General features: G+C 31.0%; 1 protein-coding gene across 2 annotated transcripts in view; it reads right to left on the bottom strand.

Moving 5' to 3' along the window:
- LOC107020264 overlaps nt 1-2137 on the bottom strand; it is a 10124-nt gene extending 7987 nt beyond the window's left edge. The window contains exons 1-2 of one of the 2 annotated variants that reach the window (XM_027917044.1): nt 1807-2137; nt 685-1239 (exon numbers count right to left, since the gene is read on the bottom strand). The gene's annotated coding sequence lies outside the window, so the exon portion shown is untranslated. The remainder of the gene's footprint in view (nt 1-684; nt 1240-1806) is intronic. The other variant, XM_027917045.1, reaches the window with a different exon arrangement.
- Between the last annotated feature and the right edge of the window lie 8568 nt (nt 2138-10705).

Genomic DNA, 10705 nt, shown 5'->3' with positions numbered 1-10705 from the left:
TATCAACTAATTTATTGAAAATAATTTTTGGCCATTTAAAATTAATTAATAAATAATTAAAATAAATTTTGTCCAAAAAATTGTCTCTCGATCGATCATTTGCCAAAGCCAAAGCCAAAGCCAAAGCGAAAGCCAAAGCGAGCGAGAGACGACGACGACGGCGCGAGGGGGGTCCCTCTTTCCAACCCTTTTAACAATTAATAGGAGTGTTTATTTATTTAAACTCTCCTATTTTCCTTTCCATTACCGATGAGGGACTATTGCCTTTTTCAATAAAGCATTAGAGGACTTTTCAAGTTCCCAACCTTTCAAGTTCTAAACCTTTCAAATTCCTCTCCTTCCCTTTATTTCCCATCAATTCTTGCTACATACCCAACATTAATCCTATACATTAATATAAACAAGTGGTATGCAAGAATGATCACACTCCCAGTATTCTTTGATCTATCTACCTATTCATCTCTCGAGTTCAACAATAGACAAGGAATGTATCTAAATGATGGTCAATCATGAAATACTGACAAGAATACAAGAGTTATTTTAATGATAACCAAATTAATCCATAGAAATCGATGTTCAACAATTAGTAAGATTTTTAGTCACTCATCATACCATATCATCATCATTGTATCATATAATATATTATTCTAAGTGGGAACAGTTTAACCCAAAAAGTTGAATTACCTTTTTGTCCCTACAATGTTATTTAAATATTAATTAATTTAAAAAATTGCTGATGATCAGAACACTAATTTAATTCTCAAAAAATGTCTGTTCAGCGTCCCTCAATCAGTGTACCAGCGTTTCTGTTCAGCGTCCCTTGAAGCAGCCCTCTTTCCCACGCTAAACTTATTGCTTTTATTATCAGTTGATCCAAAACCTTTTCAGATTCTTGAATGATCCATATAAATGTCTCCAGCAAAATCTCATTGTTCATTAATCTGCTTCTCTTTTCTGTGCCTCATTCAAATACAGCAGGTAAATTATTTTTTTCCACTTTTCTTTTATGTAGCTTATTTTGTTTCATTCTCTTTATCGTGAATCTTCTTGATATTGTTAATTAACTGTAGAAGCTATAGCTAGAGGCAAACTACATTTATGATTTTCTGAACTTTGCTCGCTGCTTGAAACCTTTGTGTCTTGCTTCTTTGCTTGACTACCCTCAATGGCGTTTTCAACTGAGGGATGAGCAGAGGCATCATGCTCCTTTATCAAGTCACTTGCAAACTTCTTTACAGCCTGTATTATGAGATATGTTAGGAATTATGAAATATTCGACTAACAAGACCCTATCGCTCCAAGCCAAAGTGAAATTTACTTTATAACCTATAGACAGAAGGTTCTTAAAGAAGACAATCGCTTGCACAACGATTCTTCTTCGCTTTAAAAAACTAATGACTTTGTAGAGTGAAATTGATATGATTCGACTATGACCCTGTCGCTATTCAGTTTAATTCCAAGTTGTAAAATTTTGACGACAAACTGGTAACAAGATCTAAAGCAGGCAAGCTGAATAAGATTTTAAGGTTATAGTTGAAATCAGATCTAAATAAAACAAGTTGAATCAGAAATAAAGCAGACAAGTTGGAACAACATCATTTAAATTTCACATGTAGAACAGACTAGGCAAAACATGACGAATAAAAAGGCAAAGAATCCACTGATGAAGCTAAAATATGAGCTAGACTCCGAAAAATCAACTGATGAAGCTAAAATACGAGCTAGACTCCCTAAAATAGTATAAAAACACAACACTATCAAAACCCTAAATCTAAAATTTAGAATTTTTAAGATAGTATTTCTTACCTGATAAAACCTACACCAAAAAAATTGTGTTTTCATCAAGAACTATGACAAAAATCGTGTTCTTCAAAGAGAAACACTTCAGCGAGAAATCTGAGAGAACAGCATGACGAAGAGACATAGCTTCAGCCCATCTTTGACAAAGAGACTTATCATCAGCTCTTTGATTAGTTCTTCACACTTTAGCTTCAGCTCTTTGATCTGTTCTTCATAGAAAAGTGCATCCTTCGACTGTGTTCATTAGAGAAAGATAATAACGTGTCTTTCAGATTTGGGGACACAAATTTATAATGTTTTATGAATTATTTTTTGGCCAATAAAAATGGGAGGGATTGTTAAAAATGTTGGAGGGAGTATAATATTTTAGTGAAAAAATTTAAGGCAACACTTGTAATGTGTGTTTTTACATTTATAAAAATAGTATACTTTAAAAGTGTGGCCAAATATGTAAATATTTGTTGCTAATTATATCATATTTGTAACCGTGCTTATAAAGTATAGCTTATACCATTAAAGAGTACATTTTGCAAGTGTTGCCAATATTATTGAAGCTAAAAGTTAAAAATTTTGGTTACATTTTAAAAGCATTTCCAAAAATATTTTAGGCAACATTTACAAGCGTTGTCTAGAATTAATGTGGTCGTAGGCCTAAAATGATGTAGTGAATGCAATGCCTTAACAAGATTGCCTACTATAGCCTTCAAGAAAGTTGAACCAAAAGTATGATGACGGAAAGTGTCTTAAATTATTTTGAATAAGCATACAAGTGGTAATTTGCTTATGTAAATTTGCTTATATAAAATCAATACATATATCTTCTTATTTTAATGTACTGGCTGTCTTGTGATCTCTTAGTAGTTCTTGTAGCTAGGCATATACCACGATCTCATATTCACATATTAAGACATGTGAATGTTTAGTCTCCTAAGCAGATTAAGACAAATACATTTCATTACTTATGTGGTGGATCCCTTGGAAATGAAGTTCTACTATCCTACTAGGAAATTATCATTTTGTGGTCAAGGAAAAAGCATGGGGATGATGTTGTAGTGCACTCTGTATGTGTACAAAATAGACATTTAGATGTTTCGTTTGTGTTTGGATTATGAAATTGAGTTATGTGATGTCGTTTTTATCATTTTTTTTTAGTTTAGTGAGTTATTGAAATTTGTTTTTATATTGGTTATGAGTCAGTAACAAAAGCAAAGAATGTGAAAGATCATTCTTTTTTTGGTCTGTTGTGATAAATATTTCTCATTTTTTAATTTTTATCTATGCTTGTATTTAGGTTTTTGGTCTGTAAATTGGATATTTGAGAATTTGAGTTCTTGAGGCATCCTTTTGAAGGCCGCTTAGACCAGATATTGTGAATGAACGACAAATATTCAAAACCTACAAAAGTTGAAGGACCACAGTAAGTTTGTTTTATCATTTTGACAAGTAAAATACAGCTAAGCAATGAAAGTTCTTACGTATTAAAAGTACAATTCAAATTTCACCACAGTTGGTACAATAGATTGTATGATGAATCTTTGAATTAGAAAAAAGATCATAAAAGTAGGGAAAGTAAAAGAACAAGTATGCGAAACAGGCAATTCACCCGTTGAAATTTGGAAGAGAGATTCAAAGAAACCAAAAAATGTCAAAATGCAAACACAAGATCCTTTCATCAGGCAAAAATCAGGAAGTGCTAAACCAAACAATGTCCTAGCTGGTAGAGACAACATCCTCCGAAATTTCTAGCTACACATTTTGGGAAAAGGGAGACACCAATGTCAAAATCATCAAGTCTTGTTCAAAAAGTAAAATTCTCAGCATAAACTATATATATCTCTCAAGCAATTTGAACTCTCAAGAGAAAGTAAGTGGGGGTGATAATGCATGATGTATATTATAACTATTTGCAATTTTTCATAATCTCATGTGCTTTATCCAGAAAATATTAGACTTGCAACCATTAAATACTCTAATTTACAAACATCTCTCCCAAGAACTACTATTATAACCCAGTAAGTGGAGCTAAATGATTAAAGATTTCACTATTAAAAGAATGAGAAGGAAGAAAAAAGATGAATAAATGACCCTCCTGTTTTTTATAGAAAAGCTTAAAGAATCTCACCAGTATAATTTTTGATTTATATTGTTTTATTTTTCTACCATATTATTAATATCTTACAAATGATTATGTCGTATATCATATAATTCATGTATTTAACTTGACAAAAATTTCTTTTGTCAGAATTTACAGATGGTAGAATCAATAACTTTCAATGAGTCAAAGAAGATGAAGGGTACATATACATGTAATTATTATTTATATATGTCAATTAAATATTTAAACAATGATTATTTTATTACAAAAAATATTTCTATTTTGTAGTTATAGACTATGAAATTGATAATGATCTACTAGCCATTCGAAGGAAAACATATGTTGATCAAAATTCTCTTCAACTATTACAATACACTACTCTCATGCGACGATAAGTTCTCGATATGTATGCATCTGTAAAAAAGTGGAGTGTATTATTCCTTTAAAAAGAAGGAGCATGCATTAAATGTTTTGTAACTATAATGTCAACATTTAAATTATGTGTTGTCACATGTTTAAAAGAACTTTTAATACAAGTTGAATACTTGATATATTATAAGAATTGTATAACTGAAGTTCTTATAGCATTATTTTTAAAATTCACTTTGATAACAATTTTTTGTATGAAGTGTCTTGCAATGATCATAATATCAATTAGATATGCTCACATCGTACACTTTTATTTTAAAAGTATTTATACTAATTAGCATTGTATACACGTGCGTTGCACATGATCGAAAACTAGTTATCCAAATCAAAAGTTAAATTACAAATATACCCCTATGTTAATTTTTTCCATTAAAAATATATTTTATTAACTTTTAAAATCAAACGATAATGATAATTAAATGATATATCTCTTTTTCTTAAATTTTAACATTTTTTCTTTATCTATCCTTTTATATTATATTTAAAAACCTTACATTTTCTCTAGCTACTTCCGTTTATTTGCATTAAAAAATTCAATTAAAAGTAAAAACACCTTTAAGGAATTTTATTTAAGAGATCACAATAAATATTGGCTCTTCATTATTTTTCTTCAACTCTTAGGATTTTGCTCTTCTAACTTCCGAACTTTTGACCTCCCAATCCAATATATCACTACATATACTTATACCTTTTAAAATCATTTGACCTTTAGTACATTTTAATTTTGAAGATGCTAATTTTTTTTCTATTGGGTTGTATCGGGTATTGTTTCATTTGTAATAAATTAAAATTTGTTTGCTGTATTGATTCTTGTAATTTTTCATAAAAAAATTCTTCTTCCATTGATTACAGGCTTTCTAAGAAGATTCTGTTTTTTAGTTGTTTGTTTTTTTCATTTTTTTATTGATAATGTATGCCTGCTTCACGTATGAAATTGATTTAATTTGCGTTTCAGTTGCATTAATATTTTTTATGTAAAGAATAATTTTCTTTTAAATTTTTGCTTGATAAAATATAAATAATCTAAATTACTATTGTGAAAGAAAAATAATGTTACACCTTGTGCACCAATAATGTCATAAGTAGAAGTGAATATATATACTAGTAAAACTACCCGCGCTTCGCGCGGGAATTAAATAATACAAAAAAAGTATTACTTAAAGTATATCCGGCATTATCACAAAACACTATATTATCTTACATGCAAGATTACGTAATAACAAACATTAATAATATGAAGGAAAATGAAAATTGTTACATCTTACCATTTATCCTTAAAAACATAAGTTTAAATTAATGATTGTTAAAAGACATACAAGGATTTCTAACATAACCAATGGTCTTAGTGAGTCATTCAACATGAGCAAAGTACACAAATATTTAATTGTGAATAAAGAGGAGAAGAAGGAGAAGGACAAAAATACGAAAAACTGTAGAATTTTCGTAGTTTTATAATGAGAGGAAATCCCTCTATTTATAGACAACAAAGGGTACTGTAAGAAAATGATATTCTGCTTCATCAGAAAGGTTTCAACTATTTGGAAAAGTTGCAACCTTTTGAAAAGCTCACAACCTTTCATAAAAGTTGTAACTTTTCATAAAAGTCGCAACTCTTCATCAAAGTCACAACTTATCATAAAAGACACAACTTTTCATAATAGTTGCAACTCTTCATTAAAGTCGCAACTTTTCATAAGAGTCACAACTTTCCATAAGAGTCACAACTTTTCATAAAGTCGCAACTTTTCATCAAAGTCACAACTCTTCATTAAAGTCATAACTTTTTACAAAAGTCATAACTTTTTACAAAAGTCATAACTTTTTACGAAATGGGAAGGCTAGTTTTGGTAATAAAATAAATTAAAACAAAATCCTAATTTCTGGTGGTGCCACGTAGGCCGACTTAAGATTTTCTTTTATATATATATATATATATATATATGATAATATGTATCATTATAACTTTTTTTTGGGCATAATTATTGAAAAAAATTATTTTATTTTTGTACCATTTGTTAGTATGGAATAGATCTCTCAATTGTCAGCAAAATACTTGGCAGAAATTTGAATATTAATACAATTTATATTGTTAAAATTGAAATTTATAAGTCAATTATATAGGTGAGAAAGGTGAAAGTAAACTCTTTTTATTTCATAGCTACAATTTATCTAATTGCACCTTATAGGTATAATTTTATTTTTTATGGGACAAAGAAGTGATAGAGTCATTTGGCCATTCCACTAATCATTTTGTATCTTCACCCATCTAAGAGAACGAGAATAACCTAAATCTCGTGGAAGCACGTGAGATGTTTTTAAACCCAAACAATCTCTAGAACTCCAAAAAATTTCAAAGGTGTTCATAGCGGTCTTCATGAGATAAACCTCCCAAAAACTCCTCTTAGTTGGAGCAATTGTATCTACAACCCAGTTACATGAAACAGTGTCCTCCTAGTTATGGGAGGTATCCAGATGGCTCCCGTAGTTTGAACAATATTGTCGTATATATCATTCAAATCACTCATATCATTTTGACCGTAGTGACTATAATTTTCATTACCATGATCACTCATTGTATTAGACCTGCAAATCAACCAAGAACAACCCAAAATAACAATTTACTAGAACTAAACAAATTTACAACCTTATTTCTCTAATATAATTCTCAACCACCAGTATCGGTAGCGACCCATTTTTGTAACACTGAAATGTCCTCTCTAAAATTAATTAAATGAGACATTGTTCGTAATCATTAAAAACACCTAACTAAGAGTTGGAATCGTGATTTTTTTTCTCTCTTAAGTGATTCTACCACTCATCATGTCTTTAATGAGGTGTCACAAGGTGGTTATTATCACATCCTGTACTCACAAGTTGCTTGACGTTATTGGATTTTGAGAAATCTCGTGTGGGAGGGTGTGGATTTTTTCTCTTTTAAGCAAGGATACTTTCACGTAAGCATTTGTGTTCTTTACGTTAAGCATTTACCATTTTTGAAATTATTTAAAAAATTGAGGGACCTGATCTTTTAACTCTTGGTGGATTCATAAAATCAACAAATATAAAGTCTGTCATTTCATGGTGAATCAGGTGGACATTTTTAAGATAAAATTTTATGCCTTTGGTGGTGCAAATCTTTAATTTCTTCCAAGATCTATACATAGAACAAGCAGAGGGGGATGATATCCTAAACCTCCGTGAAGAAGCATTAACAAACAACCTTGAAAACAGGTCATGTACAACAAAAGCTAAAGAAAGACAGATCACAGTTAGTGACTAAGAATCTAATTTTTTGCATGTCTTAGGGAGGGAATCCAAATGACATCAATGGCGTACATACCAGTCGCATCTTTTGGAAAATATTCAGTATAAAAAATAAAGACGTCCTTGCTATATAAATAATATTTAGCTAGTACGACCACTTGATTCACCTCTCTGAAGCAATGTCGAACTATCACATTGGCCTACAAATTCATTTTTCTAGTCTCCATAATAGTATCCCGAATTTTTAGGCCATTTGATATTTATCCTTAATCATAATTTCTATAACAAAGGAATCATATTCTAAAATAAAGTCTGGATAGCCATTTTCCACGCACAAGTTAGTTCCAAAATAGGCTGCTTTGTCGTCTCCGGTATTGCTCGTACCTCTCCAATATGTTTTGCGAAGGTTATTATTAAATTGCCCATTGAATCCCTTATAATACCACCTACACTAATCAATCCTCAACAGTTGCAACAACCATCAGTATTGAATTTACCCAATTATATTGGGGTTTTTCCATAGAACAACACTGCTATCAATTTTAGGCCTAACCGCCTAAGAGACATAATAGAGAACATAGATCTGGCCACTGACAAGGCCAATTTTATCACCTACCAGTTTTTATCGATCATCTGTGGATAATATTACTGTTCTTTTTATGCAAAGGATAATTCGTTAGTATATGTGAAATAGGAAAGTTACTTCCTCATTAATGGTTCATATTTATCTCAAGTGTCAGTTTCTTAACTTCATAAGAAAATATTCAGAAGACTTGAAGTGAATTTTGTATTATGAAAAATTTGTCATTGAAGTAACATTTATTTTCATTACATTGATCATACATTAGTTTCTTACATTCTTTTGATGGACGAAATATATATGATTTTCCTATTTAAAGAGTATCATTTGGGATCTAAACACAAAGAAAAAAAATCAAGTCATTTCTTTCATTTACTATCTCCTTCAATTCCTTTTATTGACTTGAATAATCCTTCTTCCTATTGTGGATATCTGGGCAATTGTTTTTGTGTAACTCCAAACTTTCAGCCACGAGTGTACATGTTTGAAAATAACTGTGGAACCTAGGGGAGAGATCGACTATAACGATTTGCACCGGCATCGATCCGAAATAGCTTTCAAGACAGTGGCTTTCCACGACACAATGTTTGTGATAAGTTATCTATCACTTTATAATTCCAACCTAATATCAATATTATAGTATTTTTCCCAACAATTTAAAAGAGATTTCCTAACATACAATATTGATAAATGACTATTTCTTTGAACAAAACTTATAAGGATTTGTCAAAACTTGAGCCTGTGGATGGAAATAATTTTAAACGATGGTCACAAAAACATATAATTTTTTTTTGAACAATTAGAAGTTAATTATGCTTTATTTAAAAAACCTTCTACGAATGGTTCTTACACCACTACTGATTCTAGTAATGTAATGGTTGTTGATGATGTTAAAAAGAAGAGGACGTTTGCTAAATTATATGACTAATTCTTTATTTCATTTATGCTTAACCTTTAAATTTGCCAAAGAAATATGGGATAGTTTGGAAAATAAATATGGCGCTGATGATGCAGATAAGAAAAAATATGTTGTTGGTCAGTGGAGTAAATTCCAAATGGTTGATAATAAGAAAATAATGGAACAAGTTCACGAATATAAGAACTTGACTGCTGATGTTCTCAATGTGGACATGAAGATATGTGAGATATTTCAGGCTAATATTCTGCTTGGAAATTTCCCACCATTTTGGAGTGATTATAGAAATCAATTAAAACATAAGAAAACGAATTTAACTCTCCAAGAAATTACTAGTCATATGAGGATTGAAAGGCAAACCGTCTCAAAGATAAGATAAAAGAACTTACTCTTACTTAATTTAAAGTTAATCTTGTTGAATCTTCTGGTACTGTTGTGGAAGACAGGTTCAAAGGCAAATAGAAGAAAGTTTCAAAAAAGGAACATACGTAGAAGAAAAAAAAATCAATTCAACAAGCCGGAGAGTCAAATTCAAAAATGTAAGCGCTCTTATTTTGTTTGTGGAAAAGTTAGTCACAGGGCTGCCAGGTTCTATCAAAGAAAAGGGAAGGACTTAAAGCAGGAAGGAAAAAGTGATGTCCAAGCTAATCTTGTTGAGGGTAATGAAGTGATTGTTGTTGTAGTCGTAGAAAGAAATTTGGTGGCAAACAAAACTAACTGGGTGCTAGACACATGTGCCTCAATGAATTTCTGTGCCAATAAGATTTATTTCATGACTTTGACGAGTCCACTGATGGAGAATGTGTATATATGGGTAACTCCACATCTGCTATAGTAATGGGTAAAGGAAAAGTTTTACTTAAATTAACTTCTAAAAAGACCTTATCTTTGAATAATATTTTTTTGTAACATCTTGTAACTCCAGCTAACTAAGAATAAGCTACAAAACGAAGAATAATCAATTTTGGGAATAAGTAGGGAAATCTGGAAAATATCCAGCTTCAAAAGTGAGTATTGGTAATTCTGAAATGGCCATAACTTCAAACTTAGGAGGATTTTTGGATGAGTTCTTTATATGGGAATATCTATCCGACGCGGCAGAGTTTGCAAAAATCGGACTTTGTATGATGGAGATATGCCTTTCAGAAGTTGGGCTATTGAGCTTAGGAAAATCCAAACCTGATTTTAGTAAGGGTATAGTTGTCTTTTTATCCTAGAATTTCCTAATTCGTTTTTAGGTTATATTAGGGGTAAAACCAAGTTCCGAATCAGTTTTAGAAAAACTAAGAATGGTTAGGGCTTGGGAAAAAAGAGAAAAGAAAGTAAAGATCAAGAATTTGTCAAGAACGCCAAGATCGTTGCTTGGATTTCATCCGGGTCGATCCCTATCGAGGTATGTGAGATCATTCGGTATTGAGTCCATTCACACACCCAAGTTGTGTCAATTCAGAAAGTTAGAGTATATGGAATGTTGAATATGGTAGTTCTTGATGAAAATTTGTTAAATTCTCGTTGGTTTAATTGTAGTATATCTCTAGTAGATTTCATTCATGTTTCCGCACTATTTTTTGGGTCTAATCTATTGAGTAATGAGGTATTAGTGATCGTAAGTGTTGGGGTA

The sequence above is a fragment of the Solanum pennellii genome, chromosome 5, assembly GCF_001406875.1.
Source record: "Solanum pennellii chromosome 5, SPENNV200".
Taxonomy (NCBI): Eukaryota; Viridiplantae; Streptophyta; class Magnoliopsida; order Solanales; family Solanaceae; genus Solanum; species Solanum pennellii.
This window is presented reverse-complemented; position numbering and strand designations above follow the sequence as displayed.